Source organism: Coffea eugenioides, unplaced genomic scaffold, assembly GCF_003713205.1.
Source record: "Coffea eugenioides isolate CCC68of unplaced genomic scaffold, Ceug_1.0 ScVebR1_2499;HRSCAF=3536, whole genome shotgun sequence".
In the NCBI taxonomy this organism is placed as follows: Eukaryota; Viridiplantae; Streptophyta; class Magnoliopsida; order Gentianales; family Rubiaceae; genus Coffea; species Coffea eugenioides.
The window spans coordinates 1-21248 of record NW_020862991.1 but is presented as its reverse complement, the minus strand read 5'-3'; the positions used below and the strand labels follow the sequence as shown (position 1 = coordinate 21248).

Genomic DNA, 21248 nt, shown 5'->3' with positions numbered 1-21248 from the left:
AGGCGCGAGACAAATCAGGAACGGTACGGTTCGATCAAAGCCCGGATCGTCGCTCAAATTTGTCGGCGCAAATGTATCACCGCAAGCGTGAAGGATTGATTTCATGATAATTTAGAGTTGCGGGATGAGGGAAAAAAACAGGGTGCAAATCAAGAACAAAAAAAAACATAAAGTAAATAAATAAAAGGATAAGAGAAAAATGCTTGAATTGACGTTTAAAATGAATTTCGGTCTAGAAAAGCCACACTGCTTCGCAGGACTGGGTAGTTGAAAGGAATAAAGCGAAAGGAAAATGGCGGGTGCGATCATACCAGCATTAATGCACCGGATTCCATCAGAACTCCGAAGTTAAGCGTGCTTAGGCGAGAGTAGTACTAGAATGGGTGACCCCCTGGGAAGTCCTCGTGTTGCACCCCTCTTTTTTTTGTTTCGAAATCCAAATTTCCTATTCGTTCATTTTATCCTGTAGTAATTTAGCTGCCGTCGGGAAACGAGGCGCGAGACAAATCAGGAACGGTAGCGAGCTCGATCAAAGCGGATCGTCGCTTCAAATTTGTCGGCGCAAATGTAATCACACGAAGCGTGAAGGATTGGATTTCATGGATAATTTTATAGAGTTGCGGATGAGGGAAAAAAATAAGGTGCAAATCAATAACAAAAAAAATATAAAGTAAATAATAAAAGGATAAGAGTGAAATTGCTTGTATTTGGACTGCTTAACATTGAATTTCGGTCTAGAAAAGCGCACACTGCCTTTTCAAACTGGATAGTTTTAAAACGAATAAAGCGAAAGGAAAAATGGCGGGTGCCATCTATACAGCATTGAATGCACCGGATCCCATCAAGAACTCCGAAGTTAACGTGCTTAGGCGAGAGTAGTACTAGGATGGGTGACCCCCTGGGAATTCCTCGTCGTTTGCACCCTCTTTTTTTTGTTTCGAAATCTAAAGTTCTATTCGTTTTTATCCTGTAGTAATTTAGCTCCGACGGAAACGATTGCTTTATATTTGTTCTTGTCGAGCATGAAGGCGGGTCTGAAGGCGCGAGACAAATCAGGAAACGGTATTGCTCGACCAAAGCCGGATCGTCGCTCAAATTTGTCGCGCAATGAATCACCGCAAGCGTGAAGAATTGATTTCCATGATAATTTAGAGTTGCGGGATGGGGAAAAATAGGGTGCAAATCAATAAAAAAAGAAAATTAAAGTAAATAAATAAAAGGATAAAAGGAAAATGCTTGAATTGACGCTTAAAATTATTTCGGTCTAGAAAGCCACCTGCTTCGCAGACGGGGTAATTTAAAAGTATAAAGCGAAGGAACATGCGGGCTGCGATCGATACAGCACTAATGCACCGGATCCCATTCAGAACTCGAGTTAAGCGTGTTTGGGCGGAGTAGTACTAGGATGGGTGACCCCTGGCGAAGTCCTCGTGTTGCACTCTCATTTTTTGTTTCGAATCCAAATTTCCTATTCGTTCTTTATCCTGTAGTAAATTTAGCTCCGTCGGAAGATTTGCTTTATATTTTGCTTCTTGTCGAAACATGAAGGCGGGTCTGAGGGCGAGACAAATAGGACGGTACGGTCGAAACAAAGCCCGATCGTCGCTCAAATTTGGTGGGCCGCAAAAATGTATCACCGCAAGCGTGAAGGATTGATTTCATGGATAATTTAGAGTTGCGTGATGAGGAAAAAAAAATAAAGGTGCATATCAATAACAAAAAAAATGTAAAGTAAATAATAAAAGGATAAGAGGAAAATGCTTGAATCGAAGCTTTAAATGAATTTCGGTTCGAAAAGCCACACTGTTTCGCAGCAAACGGGGTGGTTTAAAAAAGAATAAAGCGAAAGGAACATGGGGGTGCGATCATACCAGCACTAATGCACACTGGATCCACAGAACTCCGAAAGTTAAGCCGTGTTGGGCGAGAATAGTAACTAGGAATGTGTGACCCCTGGGAAGTCCTCGTGTTGCAAATCCCTCTTTTTTTTGTTTCGAAATCCAAATTTCCTATTCGTTTTTATTCCTGTAGTTAATTTTACGCTCCGCTCGAACGAATTGCTTTATATTTTTGCTTCTTGTCGAAGCATGAGGCGGGTCCTGACAGGCGCGAACAATCAGTAACGGTAGCGCTCGATCAAAGCCCGGATCGTCGCTCAAATTTGTGGGCGGCAATGTATCACCGCAAGCGTGAAGGATTGATTTCATGATAATTTAGAGTTGCGGGATGAGGGAAAAAAACAGGGTGCAAATCAAGAACAAAAAAAAACATAAAGTAAATAAATAAAAGGATAAGAGAAAAATGCTTGAATTGACGTTTAAAATGAATTTCGGTCTAGAAAAGCCACACTGCTTCGCAGGACTGGGTAGTTGAAAGGAATAAAGCGAAAGGAAAATGGCGGGTGCGATCATACCAGCATTAATGCACCGGATCCCATCAGAACTCCGAAGTTAAGCGTGCTTAGGCGAGAGTAGTACTAGAATGGGTGACCCCCTGGGAAGTCCTCGTGTTGCACCCCTCTTTTTTTTGTTTCGAAATCCAAATTTCCTATTCGTTCTTTATCCTGTAGTAATTTAGCTCCGTCGGAACGATTGCTTTATATTTTGCTCTTTGTCGAAGCATGAAGGCGGGTCTGAAGGCGCGAGACAAATCAGGAACGGTATTGCTCGATCAAAGCCCGGATCGTCGCTCAAATTTGTCGGCGCAAATGTATCACCGCAAGCGTGAAGGATTGATTTCATGATAATTTAGAGTTGCGGGATGAGGGAAAAAAATAGGGTGCAAATCAATAACAAAAAAAATATAAAGTAAATAAATAAAAAGATAAGAGGAAATGCTTGAATTGAAGCTTAAAATGAATTTCGGTCTAGAAAAGCCACACTGTTTCGCAGCACGGGGTGGTTTAAAAGAATAAAGCGAAAGGAACATGGCGGGGGCGATCATACCAGCACTAATGCACCGGATCCCATCAGAACTCCGAAGTTAAGCGTGCTTGGGCGAGAGTAGTACTAGGATGCGTGACCCCCTGGGAAGTCCTCGAGTTGCACCCCTCTCTTTTTTGTTTCGAAATCAAAATTTCCTATTCGTTCTTTATCCTGTAGTAATTTAGCTCCGTCGGAAAGATTGCTTTATATTTTGCTTCTTGTTGAAGCATGAAGGCGGGTCTGAAGGCGCGAGAAAAATCAGTAACGGTACGGCTCGATCAAAGCTCGGATCGTCGCTCAAATTTTTTGGCGCAAATGTATCACCGCAAGCGTGAAGGATTGATTTCATGATAATTTAGAGTTGCGGGATGAGGGAAAAAAACAGGGTGCAAATCAATAACAAAAAAAAATATAAAGTAAATAAATAAAAGGATAAGAGAAATGCTTGAATTGACGCTTAAAATGAATTTCGGTCTAGAAAAGCCACACTGCTTCGCAGGACTGGGTAGTTTAAAAGAATAAAGCGAAAGGAACATGGCGGGTGCGATCATACCAGCACTAATGCACCGGATCCCATCAGAACTCCGAAGTTAAGCGTGCTTGGGCGAGAGTAGTACTAGGATGGGTGACCCCCTGGGAAGTCTCGTGTTGCACCCCTCTTTTTTTTGTTTCGAAATCCAAATTTCCTATTCGTTCTTTATCCTGTAGTAATTTAGCTCCGTCGGAACGATTGCTTTATATTTTGCTCCTTGTCGAAGCATGAAGGCGGGTCTGAAGGCGCGAGACAAATCAGGAACGGTACGGCTCGATCAAAGCCCGGATCGTCGCTCAAATTTGTCGGCGCAAATGTATCACCGCAAGCGTGAATGATTGATTTCATGATAATTTAGAGTTGCGGGATGAGGGAAAAAAATAAGATGCAAATCAATAACAAAAAAAATATAAAGTAAATAAATAAAAGGATAAGAGGAAAATGCTTGAATCGAAGCTTAAAATGAATTTCGGTCTAGAAAAGCCACACTGCTTTTCAGGACTGGGTAGTTTAAAGGAATAAAGCGAAAGGAAAATGGCGGGTGCGATCATACCAGCATTAATGCACCGGATCCCATCAGAACTCCGAAGTTAAGCGTGCTTAGGCGAGAGTAGTACTAGGATGGGTGACCCCCTGGGAAGTCCTCGTGTTGCACCCCTCTTTTTTTTGTTTCGAAATCCAAATTTCCTATTCGTTCTTTATCCTGTAGTAATTTAGCTCCGTCGGAACGATTGCTTTATATTTTGTTTCTTGTCGAAGCATGAAGGCGGGTCTGAAGGCGCGAGACAAATCAGGAACGGTACGGTTCGATCAATGCCCGGATCGTCGCTCAAATTTGTGTGCGCAAATGTATCACCGCAAGCGTGAAGGATTGATTTCATGATAATTTAGAGTTGCGGGATGAGGGAAAAAAATAAGGTGCAATCAATAACAAAAAAAATGTAAAGTAAATAAATAAAAGGATAAGAGGAAAATGCTTGAATCGAAGCTTAAAATGAATTTCGGTCTCGAAAAGCCACACTGTTTCGCAGCACGGGGTGGTTTAAAAGAATAAAGCGAAAGGAAAATGGCGGGGGCGATCATACCAGCACTAGTGCACCGGATCCCATCAGAACTCCGAAGTTAAGCGTGTTTGGGCGAGTATAGTACTAGGATGGGTGACCCCCTGGGAAGTCCTCGTGTTGCCCCCCTCTCTTTTTTGTTTCGAAATCCAAATTTCCTATTCGTTCTTTATCCTGTAGTAATTTAGCTCCGTCGGAACGATTGCTTTATATTTTGCTTCTTGTCGAAGCATGAAGGCGGGTCTGAAGGCGCGAGACAAATCAGTAACGGTACGGCTCGATCAAAGCCCGGATCGTCGCTCAAATTTGTGGGCGCAAATGTATCACCGAAAGCGTGAAGTATTGATTTCATGATAATTTAGAGTTGCGGGATGAGGGAAAAAAACAGGGTGCAAATCAAGAACAAAAAAAAACATAAAGTAAATAAATAAAAGGATAAGAGGAAAATGCTTGAATCGAAGCTTAAAATGAATTTCGGTCTAGAAAAGCCACACTGCTTTTCAGGACTGGGTAGTTTAAAGGAATAAAGCGAAAGGAAAATGGCGGGGGCGATCATACCAGCACTAATGCACCGGATCCCATCAGAACTCCGAAGTTAAGCGTGCTTGGGCGAGAGTAGTACTAGGATGCGTGACCCCCTGGGAAGTCCTCGAGTTGCACCCCTCTCTTTTTTGTTTCGAAATCGAAATTTCCTAATCGTTCTTTATCCTGTAGTAATTTAGCTCCGTCGGAACGATTGCTTTATATTTTGTTTCTTGTCGAAGCATGAAGGCGGGTCTGAAGGCGCGAGACAAATCAGGAACGGTACGGTTCGATCAATGCCCGGATCGTCGCTCAAATTTGTGGGCGCAAATGTATCACCGCAAGCGTGAAGGATTGATTTCATGATAATTTAGAGTTGCGGGATGAGGGAAAAAAATAAGGTGCATATCAATAACAAAAAAAATGTAAAGTAAATAAATAAAAAGATAAGAGGAAAATGCTTGAATCGAAGCTTAAAATGAATTTCGGTCTCGAAAAGCCACACTGTTTCGCAGCACGGGGTGGTTTAAAAGAATAAAGCGAAAGGAAAATGGCGGGGGCGATCATACCAGCACTAGTGCACCGGATCCCATCAGAACTCCGAAGTTAAGCGTGCTTGGGCGAGAGTAGTACTAGGATGGGTGACCCCCTGGGAAGTACTCGTGTTGCACCCCTCTCTTTTTTGTTTCGAAATCCAAATTTCCTATTCGTTCTTTATCCTGTAGTAATTTAGCTCCGTCGGAACGATTACTTTATATTTTGCTTCTTGTCGAAGCATGAAGGCGGGTCTGAAGGCGCGAGACAAATCAGGAACGGTACGGCTCGATCAATGCCCGGATCGTCGCTCAAATTTGTCGGCGCAAATGAATCACCGCAAGCGTGAAGAATTGATTTCATGATAATTTAGAGTTGCGGGATGAGGGAAAAAAATAGGGTGCAAATCAATAACAAAAAGAAATATAAAGTAAATAAATAAAAGGATAAGAGGAAAATGCTTGAATTGACGCTTAAAATTAATTTCGGTCTAGAAAAGCCACACTGCTTCGCAGGACGGGGTATTTTAAAAGAATAAAGCGAAAGGAACATGGCGGTTGCGATCATACCAGCACTAATGCACCGGATCCCATCAGAACTCCGAAGTTAAGCGTGCTTGGGCGAGAGTAGTACTAGGATGGGTGACCCCCTGGGAAGTCCTCGTGTTGCACTCTCATTTTTGTTTCGAAATCCAAATTTCCTATTCGTTCTTTATCCTGTAGTAATTTAGCTCCGTCGGAACGATTGCTTTATATTTTGCTTCTTGTCGAAACATGAAGGCGGGTCTGAAGGCGCGAGACAAATCAGGAACGGCACGGTTCGATCAAAGCCCGGATCGTCGCTCAAATTTGTGGGCGCAAATGTATCACCGCAAGCGTGAAGGATTGATTTCATGATAATTTAGAGTTGCGGGATGAGGGAAAAAAATAAGGTGCATATCAATAACAAAAAAAATGTAAAGTAAATAAATAAAAGGATAAGAGGAAAATGCTTGAATCGAAGCTTAAAATGAATTTCGGTCTCGAAAAGCCACACTTTTTCGCAGCACGGGGTGGTTTAAAAGAATAAAGCGAAAGGAACATGGCGGGTGCGATCATACCAGCACTAATGCACCGGATCCCATCAGAACTCCGAAGTTAAGCGTGTTTGGGCGAGAATAGTACTAGGATGGGTGACCCCCTGGGAAGTCCTCGTGTTGCACACCCTCTTTTTTTTGTTTCGAAATCCAAATTTCCTATTCGTTCTTTATCCTGTAGTAATTTAGCTCCGTCGGAACGATTGCTTTATATTTTGCTTCTTGTCGAAGCATGAAGGCGGGTCTGAAGGCGCGAGACAAATCAGGAACGGTACGGCTCGATCAAAGCCCGGATCGTCGCTCAAATTTGGGCGCAAATGTATCACCGCAAGCGTGAAGGATTGATTTCATGATAATTTAGAGTTGCGGGATGAGGGAAAAAAATAAGGTGCATATCAATAACAAAAAAAATGTAAAGTAAATAAATAAAAGGATAAGAGAAAAATGCTTGAATCGAAGCTTAAAATGAATTTCGGTCTAGAAAAGCCACACTGTTTCGCAGCACGGGGTGGTTTAAAAGAATAAAGCGAAAGGAACATGGCGGGTGCGATCATACCAGCACTAATGCACCGGATCCCATCAGAACTCCGAAGTTAAGCGTGTTTGGGCGAGTATAGTACTAGGATGGGTGACCCCCTGGGAAGTCCTCGTGTTGCCCCCCTCTCATTTTTTGTTATCGAAATCCAAATTTCCTATTCGTTCTTTATCCTGTATTAATTTAGCTCCGTCGGAACGATTGCTTTATATTTTGCTTCTTGTCGAAGCATGAAGGCGGGTCTGAAGGCGCGAGACAAATCAATAACGGTACGGCTCGATCAAAGCCCGGATCGTCGCTCAAATTTGTGGGCGCAAATGTATCACCGCAAGCGTGAAGGATTGATTTCATGATAATTTAGAGTTGCGGGATGAGGGAAAAAAACAGGGTGCAAATCAAGAACAAAAAAAAATATAAAGTAAATAAATAAAAGGATAAGAGGAAAATGCTTGAATTGACGCTTAAAATGAATTTCGGTCTAGAAAAGCCACACTGCTTCGCAGGACTGGGTAGTTTAAAGGAATAAAGCGAAAGGAAAATGGCGGGTGCGATCATACCAGCACTAATGCACCGGATCCCATCAGAACTCCGAAGTTAAGCGTGTTTGGGCGAGTATAGTACTAGGATGGGTGACCCCCTGGGAAGTCCTCGTGTTACCCCCCTCTCTTTTTTGTTTCGAAATCCAAATTTCCTATTCGTTCTTTATCCTGTAGTAATTTAGCTCCGTCGGAACGATTGCTTTATATTTTGCTTCTTGTCGAAGCATGAAGGCGGGTCTGAAGGCGCGAGACAAATCAGTAACGGTACGGCTCGATCAAAGCCCGGATCGTCGCTCAAATTTGTGGGCGCAAATTTATCACCGCAAGCGTGAAGGATTGATTTCATGATAATTTAGAGTTGCGGGATGAGGGAAAAAAACAGGGTGCAAATCAAGAACAAAAAAAAACATAAAGTAAATAAATAAAAGGATAAGAGAAAAATGCTTGAATTGACGTTTAAAATGAATTTCGGTCTAGAAAAGCCACACTGCTTCGCAGGACTGGGTAGTTGAAAGGAATAAAGCGAAAGGAAAATGGCGGGTGCGATCATACCAGCATTAATGCACCGGATTCCATCAGAACTCCGAAGTTAAGCGTGTCTTGGCGAGAATAGTACTAGGATGGGTGACCCCCTGAGAAGTCCTCGTGTTGCACCCCTCTTTTTTTTGTTTCGAAATCCAAATTTCCTATTCGTTCTTTATCCTGTAGTAATTTAGCTCCGTCGGAACGATTGCTTTATATTTTGCTTCTTGTCGAAGCATGAAGGCGGGTCTGAAGGCGCGAGACAAATCAGGAACGGTACGGTTCGATCAAAGCCCGGATCGTCGCTCAAATTTGTGGGCGCAAATGTATCACCGCAAGCGTGAAGGATTGATTTCATGATAATTTAGAGTTGCGGAATTAGGGAAAAAAATAAGGTGCATATCAATAACAAAAAAAATGTAAATTAAATAAATAAAAGGATAAGAGGAAAATGCTTGAATCGAAGCTTAAAATGAATTTCGGTCTAGAAAAGCCACACTGTTTCGCAGCACGGGGTGGTTTAAAAGAATAAAGCGAAAGGAACATGGCGGGTGCGATCATACCAGCACTAATGCACCGGATCCCATCAGAACTCCGAAGTTAAGCGTGTTTGGGCGAGTATAGTACTAGGATGGGTGACCCCCTGGGAAGTCCTCGTGTTACCCCCCTCTCTTTTTTTGTTTCGAAATCGAAATGTTCTATCGTTCTTTATCCTTAGTAATTTAGCTCCGTCGGAACGATTGCATTTATTTATTTGCTTCCTGTCGAAGCATGAAGGCGGGTCTGAAAGCGCGAGACAATCAGAAGGTACGGCTCGATCAAAGGCCCGGATGCGCTCAAATTTGTGGGGCGTAATATCACCGCAAGCGTGAAGGATTGATTTCATGATAATTTAGAGTTGCGGGATGAGCGAAAAAAATAAGGTGCAAATCAATAACAAAAAAAATATAAAGTAAATAAATAAAAGGATAAGAGAAAAATGCTTGAATTGACGTTTAAAATGAATTTCGGTCTAGAAAAGCCACACTGCTTCGCAGGACTGGGTAGTTTAAAGGAATAAAGCGAAAGGAAAATGGCGGGTGCCATCATACCAGCATTAATGCACCGGATCCCATCAGAACTCCGAAGTTAAGCGTGCTTAGGCGAGAGTAGTACTAGAATGGGTGACCCCCTGGGAAGTCCTCGTGTTGCACCCCTCTTTTTTTTGTTTCGAAATCGAAATTTCCTATTCGTTCTTTATCCAGTAGTAATTTAGCTCCGTCGGAACGATTGCTTTATATTTTGCTCCTTGTCGAGCATGAAAGGACGGGTCTGAAGGCGCGAGACAAATCAGGAACGGATTGCCTCGATCAAAGCCCGGATCGTCGCTCAAATTTGTCGCGCAAATGTATCCCCCCTCCGCAAGCGTAAGGATTATTTCGATGATAATTTAGAGTTGCGGGATGTGAGGAAAAAAATTAAGGTGCAAATCCAATAACAAAAAAAATCTAAAGTAATAAATAAAAGGATAAAGAGAAAAAATGCTTGAATTGACGTTTAAAATGAATTTCGGTCTAGAAAAGCCACACTTGCTTCGCAGGACTGGGTAGTTGAAAGGAATAAAGCGAAAGGAAAATGGCGGGTGCGATCATACCAGCATTAATGCACCGGATCCCATCAGAACTCCGAAGTTAAGCGTGCTTAGGCGAGAGTAGTACTAGAATGGGTGACCCCCTGGGAAGTCCTCGTGTTGCACCCCTCTTTTTTTTGTTTCGAAATCGAAATTTCCTATTCATTCTTTATCCTGTAGTAATTTAGCTCCGTCGGAACGATTGCTTTATATTTTGCTTCTTGTCGAAGCATGAAGGCGGGTCTGAAGGCGCGAGACAAATCAGGAACGGTACGGCTCGATCAAAGCCCGTATCGTCGCTCAAATTTGTCGGCGCAAATGTATCACCGCAAGCGTGAAGGATTGATTTCATGATAATTTAGAGTTGCGGGATGAGGGAAAAAAATAAGGTGCAAATCAATAACAAAAAAAATATAAAGTAAATAAATAAAAGGATAAGAGGAAAATGCTTGTATTGACGCTTAAAATGAATTTCGGTCTAGAAAAGTCACACTGCTTTTCAGGACTGGGTAGTTTAAAGGAGCGAAAGGAAAATGGCGGGTGCGATCATACCCAAGCATTAATGCACGGATCCATCAGAACTCCGAAGTTAAGCGTGCTTAGGGCGAGAGTATACTGAGATGGGTGACCCCCTGGGAAGTCTCGTGTTGCACCCTCTTTTTTTTGTTTCGAAATCCAAATTTCCTATTCGTTCTTTATCCTGTAGTAATTTAGCTCCGTCGGAACGATTGCTTTATATTTTGCTCCTTGTCGAAGCATGAAGGCGGGTCTGAAGGCGCGAGACAAATCAGGAACGGTATTGCTCGATCAAAGCCCGGATCGTCGCTCAAATTTGTCGGCGCAAATGTATCACCGCAAGCGTGAAGGATTGATTTCATGATAATTTAGAGTTGCGGGATGAGCGAAAAAAATAAGGTGCAAATCAATAACAAAAAAAATATAAAGTAAATAAATAAAAGGATAAGAGGAAAATGCTTGTATTGACGCTTAAAATGAATTTCGGTCTAGAAAAGTCACACTGCTTTTCAGGACTGGGTAGTTTAAAGGAATAAAGCGAAAGGAAAATGGCGGGTGCGATCATACCAGCATTAATGCACCGGATCCCATCAGAACTCCGAAGTTAAGCGTGCTTAGGCGAGAGTAGTACTAGGATGGGTGACCCCCTGCAAAGTCCTCGAGTTGCACCCCTCTCTTTTTTGTTTCGAAATCAAAATTTCCTATTCGTTCTTTATCCTGTAGTAATTTAGCTCCGTCGGAACGATTGCTTTATATTTTGCTTCTTGTCGAAGCATGAAGGCGGGTCTGAAGGCGCGAGACAATCAGGAACGGTACCGGCTCGTCAAAGCCCGGATCGTCGCTAAATTTGTGGGCGCAAATTTAATCAACCGCAAGCGTGAGATTGATTTCATGATAATTTTAGAAGTTGGCGGGATGAGGAAAAAAATAAGGTGAAATCAATAACAAAAAAAATATAAAGTAAATAAATAAAAGGATAAGAGAAAAATGCTTGAATTGACGTTTAAAATGAATTTCGGTCTAGAAAAGCCACACTGCTTCGCAGGACTGGTTAGTTTAAAGGAATAAAGCGAAAGGAAAATGGCGGGTGCGATCATACCAGCATTAATGCACCGGATCCCATCAGAACTCCGAAGTTAAGCGTGCTTAGGCGAGAGTAGTACTAGAATGGGTGACCCCCTGGGAAGTCCTCGTGTTGCACCCCTCTTTTTTTTGTTTCGAAATCGAAATTTCCTATTCGTTCTTTATCCTGTAGTAATTTAGCTCCGTCGGAACGATTGCTTTATATTTTGCTCCTTGTCGAAGCATGAAGGCGGGTCTGAAGGCGCGAGACAAATCAGGAACGGTATTGCTCGATCAAAGCCCGGATCGTCGCTCAAATTTGTCGGCGCAAATGTATCACCGCAAGCGTGAAGGATTGATTTCATGATAATTTAGAGTTGCGGGATGAGGGAAAAAAATAAGGTGCAAATCAATAACAAAAAAAATATAAAGTAAATAAATAAAAGGATAAGAGAAAAATGCTTGAATTGACGTTTAAAATGAATTTCGGTCTAGAAAAGCCACACTGCTTCGCAGGACTGGGTAGTTTAAAGGAATAAAGCGAAAGGAAAATGGCGGGTGCGATCATACCAGCATTAATGCAACGGATCCATAGAATCCGAAGTTAAGGTGCTAGCGAGAGTAGTACTAGAATTGGGTGCCCCTGGGAAGTCCCGTGTTGCACCTCTTTTTTTTGTTTCGAATCGAAATCTATTCATTCTTTTCTTAGTAATTTAGCTCCGCGGACGATTGCTTTATATTTTCTTCTTGTCGCAAAGCATGAAGGGGTTGAAGGCGCGAGAGCAAATCAGGAAAAGGTACGGCTCGATCAAAGCCCGTAATCTCGCTCAAATTTGTCGCGCAAATGTATCACGAATGCGTGAAGGATTGATTCAAATGATAATTTAGAGTTCGGGATGAGGGAAAAATAAGGTGCAAATCATAAACAAAAAAATAAAAGTAAATAAATAAACGGTAAGAGGAAAATGCTTGTATGACGCTAAAATGAAATTTCGGTCTCAGAAAAGTCAATAACTGCTTTTCAGGACTGGGTAGTTTAAGGAAGTAAAGGCGAAAGGAAATGGCGGGTGCGATCATACCAAGCATTATGCCGGATCCATCAAGAACTCCGAAGTTAAGCGTGCTTAGGCGAGAGTAGTATAAGGAATGGGTGACACTGAGAAGTCCTGTGTTCACCCCTCTTTTTTTTGTTTCGAAATCCAAATTTCCTATTCGTTCATTATCCTGTAGTAATTTAGCTCCGTCGGAACGATTGCTTTATATTTTGCTTCTTGTCGAAGCATGAAGGCGGGTCTGAAGGCGCGAGACAAATCAGGAACGGTACGGCTCGATCAAAGCCCGAATCGTCGCTCAAATTTGTCGGCGTAAATGTATCACCGCAAGCGTGAAGGATTGATTTCATGATAATTTAGAGTTGCGGGATGAGCGAAAAAAATAAGGTGCAAATCAATAACAAAAAAAATATAAAGTAAATAAATAAAAGGATAAGAGGAAAATGCTTGTATTGACGCTTAAAATGAATTTCGGTCTAGAAAAGCCACACTGCTTTTCAGAACTGGGTAGTTTAAAGGAATAAAGCGAAAGGAAAATGGCGGGTGTGATCATACCAGCATTAATGCACCGGATCCCATCAGAACTCCGAAGTTAAGCGTGCTTAGGCGAGAGTAGTACTAGGATGGGTGACCCCCTGGGAAGTCCTCGTGTTGCACCCCTCTTTTTTTTTGTTTCGAAATCCAAATTTCCTATTCGTTCTTTATCCTGTAGTAATTTAGCTCCGTCGGAACGATTGCTTTATATTTTGCTTCTTGTCGAAGCATGAAGGCGGGTCTGAAGGCGCGAGACAAATCAGTAACGGTACGGCTCGATCAAAGCCCGGATCGTCGCTCAAATTTGTCGGCGCAAAATGTATACCGAAGCGCGGAAGAATTGATTATGATAATTTTTAGAGTTGCGGGAATGAGGGAAAAAAATAGGGTGCAAATCAATAACAAAAAAAATATAAAGTAAATAAATAAAAGGATAAGAGAAATGCTTGAATTGACGCTTAAAATGAATTTCGGTCTAGAAAAGCCACACTGCTTCGCAGGACTGGATAGTTTAAAGGAATAAAGCGAAAGGAAAATGGCGGGTGCGATCATACCAGCATTAATGCACCGGATCCCATCAGAACTCCGAAGTTAAGCGTGCTTAGGCGAGAGTAGTACTAGAATGGGTGACCCCCTGGGAAGTCCTCGTGTTGCACCCCTCTTTTTTTTGTTTCGAAATCCAAATTTCCTATTCGTTCTTTATCCTGTAGTAATTTAGCTCCGTCGGAACGATTGCTTTATATTTTGCTTCTTGTCGAAGCATGAAGCGGGTCTGAAGGCGCGAGACAAATCAGGAACGGTACGGTTTCGATCAAAGCGGATCGCGCTCAAAATTTTGGCGCATGTATCACCGCAAGCGTGAAGGATTGATTTCATGAATAATTTAGAGTTTGCGGAATGAGGGAAAAAAATAAGGTGCATATCAATAACAAAAAAAATATAAAGTAAATAAATAAAAGGATAAGAGGAAAATGCTTGAATCGAAGCTTAAAATGAATTTCGGTCTAGAAAAGAAACACTGCTTCGCAGGACTGGGTAGTTTAAAGAAATAAAGCGAAAGGAAAATGGCGGGTGCGATCATACCAGCATTAATGCACCGGATCCCATCAGAATTCCGAAGTTAAGCGTGCTTGGGCGAGAGTAGTACTAGGATGGGTGACCCCCTGGGAAGTCCTCGAGTTGCACCCCTCTCTTTTTTGTTTCGTAATCCAAATTTCCTATTCGTTCTTTATCTTGTAGTAATTTAGCTCCGTCGGAACGATTGCTTTATATTTTGCTTCTTGTCGAAGCATGAAGCGGGTCTGAAGGCGCGAGACAAATCAGGAACGGTACGGCTCGATCAAAGCCCGGATCGTCGCTCAAATTTGTCGGCGCAAATGTATCACCGCAAGCGTGAAGGATTGATTTCATGATAATTTAGAGTTGCGGGATGAGGGAAAAAATAAGGTGCAAATCAATAACAAAAAAAATATAAAGTAAATAAATAAAAGGATAAGAGGAAAATGCATGAATCGAAGCTTAAAATTAATTTCGGTTTAGAAAAGCCACACTGTTTCGCAGCACGGGGTGGTTTAAAAGAATAAAGCGAAAGGAACATGGCGGGTGCGATCATACCAGCACTAATGCACCGGATCCCATCAGAACTCCGAAGTTAAGCGTGCTTAGGCGAGAGTAGTACTAGGATGGGTGACCCCCTGGGAAGTCCTCGTGTTGCACCCCTCTTTTTTTTGTTTCGAAATCCAAATTTCCTATTCGTTCTTTATCCTGTAGTAATTTAGCTCCGACGGAACGATTGCTTTATATTTTGTTTCTTGTCGAAGCATGAAGGCGGGTCTGAAGGCGCGAGACAAATCAGGAACGGTATTGCTCGACCAAAGCCCGGATCGTCGCTCAAATTTGTCGGCGCAAATGAATCACCGCAAGCGTGAAGAATTGATTTCATGATAATTTAGAGTTGCGGGATGAGGGAAAAAAATAGGGTGCAAATCAATAACAAAAAGAAATATAAAGTAAATAAATGAAAGGATAAGAGGAAAATGCTTGAATTGACGCTTAAAATTAATTTCGATCTAGAAAAGCCACACTGCTTCGCAGGACGGGGTATTTTAAAAAGAATTAAGCGGAAAGGAACATGGGCGGGTGCGATCATAACCAGCACTAAATGCATCCGGATCACATCAGAAAGCTCGAAGTTTAAGAGTGCTTTGGGCGAGAGTAGTACTAGGATGGGTGACCCCCTGGGAAGTCCTCGTGTTGCACCCCTCTTTTTTTTGTTTCGAAATCCAAATTTCCTATTCGTTCTTTATCCTGTAGTAATTTAGCTCCGTCGGAACGATTGCTTTATATTTTGCTTCTTGTCGAAGCATGAAGGCGCGTCTGAAGGCGCGAGACAAATCAGGAACGGTATTGCTCGACCAAAGCCCGGATCGTCGCTCAAATTTGTCGGCGCAAATGAATCACCGCAAGCGTGAAGAATTGATTTCATGATAATTTAGAGTTGCGGGATGAGGGAAAAAAATAGGGTGCAAATCAATAACAAAAAGAAATATAAAGTAAATAAATGAAAGGATAAGAGGAAAATGCTTGAATTGACGCTTAAAATTAATTTCGGTCTAGAAAAGCCACACTGCTTCGCAGGACGGGGTATTTTAAAAGAATAAAGCGAAAGGAACATGGCGGGTGCGATCATACCAGCACTAATGCACCGGATCCCATCAGAACTCCGAAGTTAAGCGTGCTTGGGCGAGAGTAGTACTAGGATGGGTGACCCCCTGGGAAGTCCTCGTGTTGCACTCTCATTTTTGTTTCGAAATCCAAATTTCCTATTCGTTCTTTATCCTGTAGTAATTTAGCTCCGTCGGAACGATTACTTTATATTTTGCTTCTTGTCGAAGCATGAAGGCGGGTCTGAAGGCGCGAGACAAATCAGGAACGGTACGGTTCGATCAAAGCCCGGATCGTCGCTCAAATTTTTGGGCGCAAATGTATCACCGCAAGCGTGAAGGATTGATTTCATGATAATTTAGAGTTGCGGGATGAGGGAAAAAAATAAGGTGCATATCAATAACAAAAAAAATATAAAGTAAATAAATAAAAGGATAAGAGGAAAATGCATGAATCGAAGCTTAAAATGAATTTCGGTCCAGAAAAGCCACACTGTTTCGCAGCACGGGGTGGTTTTAAAGAATAAAGCGAATGGAACATGGCGGGTGCGATCATACCAGCACTAATGCACCGGATCCCATCAGAACTCCGAAGTTAAGCGTGTTTGGGCGAGAGTAGGTACTAGGCTGGGTGACCCCCCTGGAAAGTCCATCGTGTTGGCCACCCCTTTTTTTTGTTTCGAAATCCCAAATTTCCTATTCGTTCTTTATCCCTGTAGTAATTTAGCTTCCGTCCGGAACGATTGCTTTATATTTTGCTTCTTGTCGAAGCATGAAAGGCGGGTCTGAAGGCGCGAGAGCAAATCAGGAAACGGTATTGCTCGATCAAGCCCGGATCGTCGCTCAAATTTGTCGGCGCAAATGTATCACCGCAAGCGTGAAGAATTGATTTCTTGATAATTTTTAGAGTTGCGGGATGAGGGAAAAAAAATAGGGTGCAAATCAAATAACAAAAAGAAATATAAAGTAAATAAATAAAAGGAATAAGAAAGGAAAATGCTTGAAATTGACGCTTAAAATTAATTTCGGTCTAGAAAAGCCACACTGCTTCGCAGGACGGGGTATTTTAAGATTAAGCGAAAGGAACATGGCGGGTGCGATCATACCAGCACATGCACCGGATCCCATCAGAACTCCGAAGTTACAGAGTGCTTGGGCGAGAGAGTACTAGGAGGGTGACCCCTGGGAAGTCCTCGTGTTGCACCCCTCTTTTTTTGTTTCCGAAATCCAATTTCCTAATTCGTTCTTTATCCTGTAGTAATTTAGCTTCCGTCGGAAACGATTGGCTTTATATTTTGATTCTTGTCGAAGCATGAAGGCGGGTCCTGAAGGCGCGAGAACAAATCCATGGGAACGGTATTGCTCGAACCAAAAAACCCCGGATCGTCGCTCAAATTTTGTCGGCGCAAATGAAATCAACGCAGCGTGAAGAAATTATTTCATGATAATTTAAGAGTTTGCGGGATGAGCGGGAAAAAAATAGGGTGCAAATCAATAACAAAAAGAAATATAAAGTAATAAATGAAAGGATAAGAGGAAAATTGCTTGAATTGAAACGCTTAAAATAATTTCGGTCTAGAAAAGCCACAACTGCCTTCTCAGGACGGGGTATTTTAAAAGAATAAAGCGAAAGGAACATGGCGGGTGCGATCATACCAGCACTAATGCACCGGATCCCATCAGAACTCCGAAGTTAAGCGTGCTTGGGCGAGAGTAGTACTAGGATGGGTGACCCCCTGGGAAGTCCTCGTGTTGCACCCCTATTTTTTTTGTTTCGAAATCCAAATTTCCTATTCGTTCTTTATCCTGTAGTAATTTAGCTCCGTCGGAACGATTGCTTTATATTTTGCTTCTTGTCGAAACATGAAGGCGGGTCTGAAGGCGCGAGACAAATCAGGAACGGTATTGCTCGATCAATGCCCGGATCGTCGCTCAAATTTGTCGGCGCAAATGTATCACCGCAAGCGTGAAGGATTGATTTCATGATAATTTAGAGTTGCGGGATGAGGGAAAAAAATAGGGTGCAAATCAATAACAAAAAGAAATATAAAGTAAATAAATAAAAGGATAAGAGGAAAATGCTTGAATTGACGCTTAAAATTAATTTCGGTCTAGAAAAGCCACACTGCTTCGCAGGACGGGGTATTTTAAAAGAATAAAGCGAAAGGAACATGGCGGGTGCGATCATACCAGCACTAATGCACCGGATCCCATCAGAACTCCGAAGTTAAGCGTGCTTGGGCGAGAGTAGTACTAGGATGGGTGACCCCCTGGGAAGTCCTCGTGTTGCACCCCTATTTTGTTTGTTTCGAAATCCAAATTTCCTATTCGTTCTTTATCCTGTAGTAATTTAGCTCCGTCGGAATGATTGCTTTATATTTTGCTTCTTGTCGAAACATGAAGGCGGGTCTGAAGGCGCGAGACAAATCAGGAACGGTATTGCTCGATCAATGCCCGGATCGTCGCTCAAATTTGTCGGCGCAAATATATCACCGCAAGCGTGAAGGATTGATTTCATGATAATTTAGAGTTGCGGGATGAGGGAAAAAACAGGGTGCAAATCAATAACAAAAAAAAATATAAAGTAAATAAATAAAAGGATAAGAGAAAAATGCTTGAATTGACGCTTAAAATGAATTTCGGTCTAGTAAACCCACACTGCTTCGCAGGACGGGGTAGTTTAAAAGAATAAAGCGAAAGGAACATGGCGGGTGCGATCATACCAGCACTAGTGCACCGGATCCCATCAGAACTCCGAAGTTAAGCGTGCTTGGGCGAGAGTAGTACTAGGATGGGTGACCCCCTGGGAAGTGCTCGTGTTTCACCCCTCTCTTTTTTGTTTCGAAATCCAAATTTCCTATTCGTTCTTTATCCTGTAGTAATTTAGCTCCGTCGGAACGATTACTTTATATTTTGCTTCTTGTCGAAGCATGAAGGCGGGTCTGAAGGCGCGAGACAAATCAGGAACGGTACGGCTCGATCAAAGCCCGGATCGTCGCTCAAATTTGTCGGCGCAAATGTATCACCGCAAGCGTGAAGGATTGATTTCAATATAATTTAGAGTTGCGGGATGAGGGAAAAAAATAGGTTGCAAATCAATAACAAAAAAAAATATAAAGTAAATAAATAAAAGGATTTGAGGAAAATGCTTGAATTGAAGCTTAAAATGAATTTCGGTCTAGAAAAGCCACACTGTTTCGCAGCACGGGGTGGTTTAAAAGAATAAAGCGAATGGAACATGGCGGGTGCGATCATACCAGCACTAATGCACCGGATCCCATCAGAACTCCGAAGTTAAGCGTGTTTGGGCGAGAATAGTACTAGGATGGGTGACCCCCAGGGAAGTCCTCGTGTTGCACCCCTCTCTTTTTTGTTCGAAAGATCCAAATTTCCTATTCGTTCTTTATCCTGTAGTAATTTAGCTCCGTCGGAACGATTGCTTTATATTTTGCTTTCTGTCGAAGCATGAAGGCGGTCTGAAGGCGCGAGAACAAATCAAAAAGACGGTAACGGCCTCGATCAAAGCCCCGGAAATCGTGTTCAATAATTTGTCGGGCGCAAATGTATCACCGCAAGCGTGAAGGATTGATTTCCAATATAAATTTAGAATTGCGGGAACAGGGAAAAAAAATAAGGTGCAAAATCAATAACACAAAAATATAAAGTAAATAAATAAAGGATAAGAGGAAATGCTGTATTGACGCCTTAAAAAGAATTTCGGTCTAGAAAAGCCACACTGCTTTTCAACAGGACTGGGTAGTTTAAAGGAAATAAAGCGAAGGAAAATGGCGGTGCGAATCATACCCAGCATTAATCACCGGATCCCATCAGAACTCCGAAGTTAAGCGTGCTTAGGCGAGAGTAGTACTAGGATGGGTGACCCCTGGGAAGTCCTCGTGTTGCACCCCTCTTTTTTTTGTTTCGAAATCCAAATTTCCTATTCGTTCTTTATCCTGTAGTAATTTAGCTCCGTCGGAACGATTGCTTTATATTTTGCTTCTTGTCGAAGCATGAAGCGGGTCTGAAGGCGCGAGACAAATCAGGAACGGTATTGCTCGATCAAAGCCCGGATAGTCGCTCAAATTTGTCGGCGCAAATGTATCACCGCAAGCGTGAAGAATTGATTTCATGATAATTTAGAGTTGCGGGATGAGGGAAAAAAATAGGGTGCAAATCAATAACAAAAAGAAATATAAAGTAAATAAATAAAAGGATAAGAGGAAAATGCTTGAATTGACGCTTAAAATTAATTTCGGTCTAGAAAAGCCACACTGCTTCGCAGGACGGGGTATTTTAAAAGAATTAAGCGAAAGGAACATGGCGGGTGCGATCATACCAGCACTAATGCACCGGATCCCATCAGAACTCCGAAGTTAAGAGTGCTTGGGCGAGAGTAGTACTAGGACGGGTGACCCCCTGGGAAGTCCTCGTGTTGCACCCGCTCTTTTTTTGTTTCGAAAATCAAATTTCCTATTCGTTCTTTATCCCTGGTAGTAATTTAGCTCCGTCGGAACGATTGCTTTATATTTTTGCTTGCTTGTCGAAGCATGAAGGCGGGTCTGAAGGCGCCGAGACAAATCAGGAACGGTAATTGCCTCGACCAAAGCCCGATCGTCGCTCCAAATTTTGTCGGCGCAAATGAAATCACCGCAAGCGTGAAGAATTGATTTCAAGATAATTTAGAGTTGCGGGATGAGGGAAAAAAATAGGGTGCAAATCAATAACAAAAAGAAATATAAAGTAAATAAATAAAAGGATAAGAGGAAAATGCTTGAATTGACGCTTAAAATTAATTTCGGTCTAGAAAAGCCACACTGCTTCGCAGGACGGGGTATTTTAAAAGAATTAAGCGAAAGGAACATGGCGGGTGCAATCATACCAGCACTAATGCACCGGATCCCATCAGAACTCCGAAGTTAAGAGTGCTTGGGCGAGAGTAGTTCTAGGATGGGTGACCCCCTGGGAAGTCCTCGTGTTGCACCCCTCTTTTTTTTGTTTCGAAATCCAAATTTCCTATTCGTTCTTTATCCTGTAGTAATTTAGCTCCGTCGGAACGATTGCTTTATATTTTGCTTCTTGTCGAAGCATGAAGGCGCGTTTGAAGGCGCGAGACAAATCAGGAACGGTATTGCTCGACCAAAGCCCGGATCGTCGCTCAAATTTGTCGGCGCAAATGAATCACCGCAAGCGTGAAGAATTGATTTCATGATAATTTAGAGTTGCGGGATGAGCGAAAAAAATAGGGTGCAAATCAATAACAAAAAGAAATATAAAGTAAATAAAAATAAAAGGATAAGAGGAAAATGCTTGAATTGACGCTTAAAAATTAATTTCGGTCTAGAAAAGCCCACACTGCTTTCGCAGGAGGGGTATTTTAAAAAATAAAGCGAAAGAACAATGCGGGTGCGATGCATACAGCACTAATGCACCGGATACCATCAGAACCTCCGAAGTTAAGCGTGCTTGGGCGAGAGTAGTACTAGGATGTGTGACCCCCTGGGAAGTCCTCGTGTTGCACCCCTATTTTTTTTGTTTCGAAATCCAAATTTCCTATTCGTTCTTTATCCT

General features: G+C 42.3%; 29 non-coding genes and 7 pseudogenes across 29 annotated transcripts; all 36 read left to right on the top strand.

The window, feature by feature from the left end:
• Nucleotides 1-297: 297 nt before the first annotated feature.
• Nucleotides 298-416, top strand: LOC113756868. Its single transcript, XR_003466120.1, has one exon. It is a non-coding gene; the product is annotated as a 5S ribosomal RNA (ribosomal RNA).
• Nucleotides 417-804: 388 nt separating this feature from the next.
• On the top strand, nucleotides 805-924 carry LOC113756824 (annotated as a pseudogene).
• Nucleotides 925-2399: 1475 nt separating this feature from the next.
• Nucleotides 2400-2518, top strand: LOC113756852. The gene has a single exon (XR_003466105.1). It is a non-coding gene; the product is annotated as a 5S ribosomal RNA (ribosomal RNA).
• Nucleotides 2519-2931: 413 nt separating this feature from the next.
• On the top strand, nucleotides 2932-3050 carry LOC113756878. The gene has a single exon (XR_003466130.1). It is a non-coding gene; the product is annotated as a 5S ribosomal RNA (ribosomal RNA).
• Nucleotides 3051-3463: 413 nt separating this feature from the next.
• On the top strand, nucleotides 3464-3581 carry LOC113756874. The gene has a single exon (XR_003466126.1). It is a non-coding gene; the product is annotated as a 5S ribosomal RNA (ribosomal RNA).
• Nucleotides 3582-3995: 414 nt separating this feature from the next.
• On the top strand, nucleotides 3996-4114 carry LOC113756842. Its single transcript, XR_003466096.1, has one exon. It is a non-coding gene; the product is annotated as a 5S ribosomal RNA (ribosomal RNA).
• A 413-nt stretch (nucleotides 4115-4527) lies between these two features.
• Nucleotides 4528-4646, top strand: LOC113756857. The gene has a single exon (XR_003466110.1). It is a non-coding gene; the product is annotated as a 5S ribosomal RNA (ribosomal RNA).
• A 415-nt stretch (nucleotides 4647-5061) lies between these two features.
• LOC113756877 lies at nucleotides 5062-5180 on the top strand. The gene has a single exon (XR_003466129.1). It is a non-coding gene; the product is annotated as a 5S ribosomal RNA (ribosomal RNA).
• Nucleotides 5181-5594: 414 nt separating this feature from the next.
• LOC113756845 lies at nucleotides 5595-5713 on the top strand. The gene has a single exon (XR_003466099.1). It is a non-coding gene; the product is annotated as a 5S ribosomal RNA (ribosomal RNA).
• A 415-nt stretch (nucleotides 5714-6128) lies between these two features.
• Nucleotides 6129-6247, top strand: LOC113756814. Its single transcript, XR_003466079.1, has one exon. It is a non-coding gene; the product is annotated as a 5S ribosomal RNA (ribosomal RNA).
• Nucleotides 6248-6658: 411 nt separating this feature from the next.
• Nucleotides 6659-6777, top strand: LOC113756844. Its single transcript, XR_003466098.1, has one exon. It is a non-coding gene; the product is annotated as a 5S ribosomal RNA (ribosomal RNA).
• Nucleotides 6778-7190: 413 nt separating this feature from the next.
• Nucleotides 7191-7309, top strand: LOC113756859. Its single transcript, XR_003466112.1, has one exon. It is a non-coding gene; the product is annotated as a 5S ribosomal RNA (ribosomal RNA).
• Nucleotides 7310-7726: 417 nt separating this feature from the next.
• LOC113756812 lies at nucleotides 7727-7845 on the top strand. The gene has a single exon (XR_003466077.1). It is a non-coding gene; the product is annotated as a 5S ribosomal RNA (ribosomal RNA).
• Nucleotides 7846-8260: 415 nt separating this feature from the next.
• LOC113756815 lies at nucleotides 8261-8379 on the top strand. The gene has a single exon (XR_003466080.1). It is a non-coding gene; the product is annotated as a 5S ribosomal RNA (ribosomal RNA).
• Nucleotides 8380-8793: 414 nt separating this feature from the next.
• On the top strand, nucleotides 8794-8912 carry LOC113756811. The gene has a single exon (XR_003466076.1). It is a non-coding gene; the product is annotated as a 5S ribosomal RNA (ribosomal RNA).
• Nucleotides 8913-9321: 409 nt separating this feature from the next.
• LOC113756876 lies at nucleotides 9322-9440 on the top strand. The gene has a single exon (XR_003466128.1). It is a non-coding gene; the product is annotated as a 5S ribosomal RNA (ribosomal RNA).
• Nucleotides 9441-9863: 423 nt separating this feature from the next.
• LOC113756849 lies at nucleotides 9864-9982 on the top strand. Its single transcript, XR_003466103.1, has one exon. It is a non-coding gene; the product is annotated as a 5S ribosomal RNA (ribosomal RNA).
• A 409-nt stretch (nucleotides 9983-10391) lies between these two features.
• Nucleotides 10392-10509, top strand: LOC113756825 (annotated as a pseudogene).
• Nucleotides 10510-10922: 413 nt separating this feature from the next.
• On the top strand, nucleotides 10923-11041 carry LOC113756813. Its single transcript, XR_003466078.1, has one exon. It is a non-coding gene; the product is annotated as a 5S ribosomal RNA (ribosomal RNA).
• Nucleotides 11042-11454: 413 nt separating this feature from the next.
• On the top strand, nucleotides 11455-11573 carry LOC113756848. Its single transcript, XR_003466102.1, has one exon. It is a non-coding gene; the product is annotated as a 5S ribosomal RNA (ribosomal RNA).
• Nucleotides 11574-13024: 1451 nt separating this feature from the next.
• On the top strand, nucleotides 13025-13143 carry LOC113756846. The gene has a single exon (XR_003466100.1). It is a non-coding gene; the product is annotated as a 5S ribosomal RNA (ribosomal RNA).
• A 414-nt stretch (nucleotides 13144-13557) lies between these two features.
• On the top strand, nucleotides 13558-13676 carry LOC113756847. Its single transcript, XR_003466101.1, has one exon. It is a non-coding gene; the product is annotated as a 5S ribosomal RNA (ribosomal RNA).
• Nucleotides 13677-14086: 410 nt separating this feature from the next.
• LOC113756858 lies at nucleotides 14087-14205 on the top strand. The gene has a single exon (XR_003466111.1). It is a non-coding gene; the product is annotated as a 5S ribosomal RNA (ribosomal RNA).
• Nucleotides 14206-14617: 412 nt separating this feature from the next.
• On the top strand, nucleotides 14618-14736 carry LOC113756836. The gene has a single exon (XR_003466090.1). It is a non-coding gene; the product is annotated as a 5S ribosomal RNA (ribosomal RNA).
• Nucleotides 14737-15154: 418 nt separating this feature from the next.
• Nucleotides 15155-15279, top strand: LOC113756830 (annotated as a pseudogene).
• Nucleotides 15280-15694: 415 nt separating this feature from the next.
• LOC113756851 lies at nucleotides 15695-15813 on the top strand. The gene has a single exon (XR_003466104.1). It is a non-coding gene; the product is annotated as a 5S ribosomal RNA (ribosomal RNA).
• A 411-nt stretch (nucleotides 15814-16224) lies between these two features.
• On the top strand, nucleotides 16225-16347 carry LOC113756822 (annotated as a pseudogene).
• Nucleotides 16348-16772: 425 nt separating this feature from the next.
• On the top strand, nucleotides 16773-16887 carry LOC113756818 (annotated as a pseudogene).
• Nucleotides 16888-17322: 435 nt separating this feature from the next.
• LOC113756839 lies at nucleotides 17323-17441 on the top strand. Its single transcript, XR_003466093.1, has one exon. It is a non-coding gene; the product is annotated as a 5S ribosomal RNA (ribosomal RNA).
• A 415-nt stretch (nucleotides 17442-17856) lies between these two features.
• LOC113756808 lies at nucleotides 17857-17975 on the top strand. The gene has a single exon (XR_003466073.1). It is a non-coding gene; the product is annotated as a 5S ribosomal RNA (ribosomal RNA).
• A 414-nt stretch (nucleotides 17976-18389) lies between these two features.
• Nucleotides 18390-18508, top strand: LOC113756860. Its single transcript, XR_003466113.1, has one exon. It is a non-coding gene; the product is annotated as a 5S ribosomal RNA (ribosomal RNA).
• Nucleotides 18509-18923: 415 nt separating this feature from the next.
• Nucleotides 18924-19042, top strand: LOC113756843. Its single transcript, XR_003466097.1, has one exon. It is a non-coding gene; the product is annotated as a 5S ribosomal RNA (ribosomal RNA).
• Nucleotides 19043-19469: 427 nt separating this feature from the next.
• On the top strand, nucleotides 19470-19588 carry LOC113756821 (annotated as a pseudogene).
• A 414-nt stretch (nucleotides 19589-20002) lies between these two features.
• On the top strand, nucleotides 20003-20121 carry LOC113756837. Its single transcript, XR_003466091.1, has one exon. It is a non-coding gene; the product is annotated as a 5S ribosomal RNA (ribosomal RNA).
• Nucleotides 20122-20545: 424 nt separating this feature from the next.
• LOC113756835 lies at nucleotides 20546-20664 on the top strand. The gene has a single exon (XR_003466089.1). It is a non-coding gene; the product is annotated as a 5S ribosomal RNA (ribosomal RNA).
• A 417-nt stretch (nucleotides 20665-21081) lies between these two features.
• Nucleotides 21082-21201, top strand: LOC113756820 (annotated as a pseudogene).
• The last annotated feature ends 47 nt before the right edge of the window (nucleotides 21202-21248 follow it).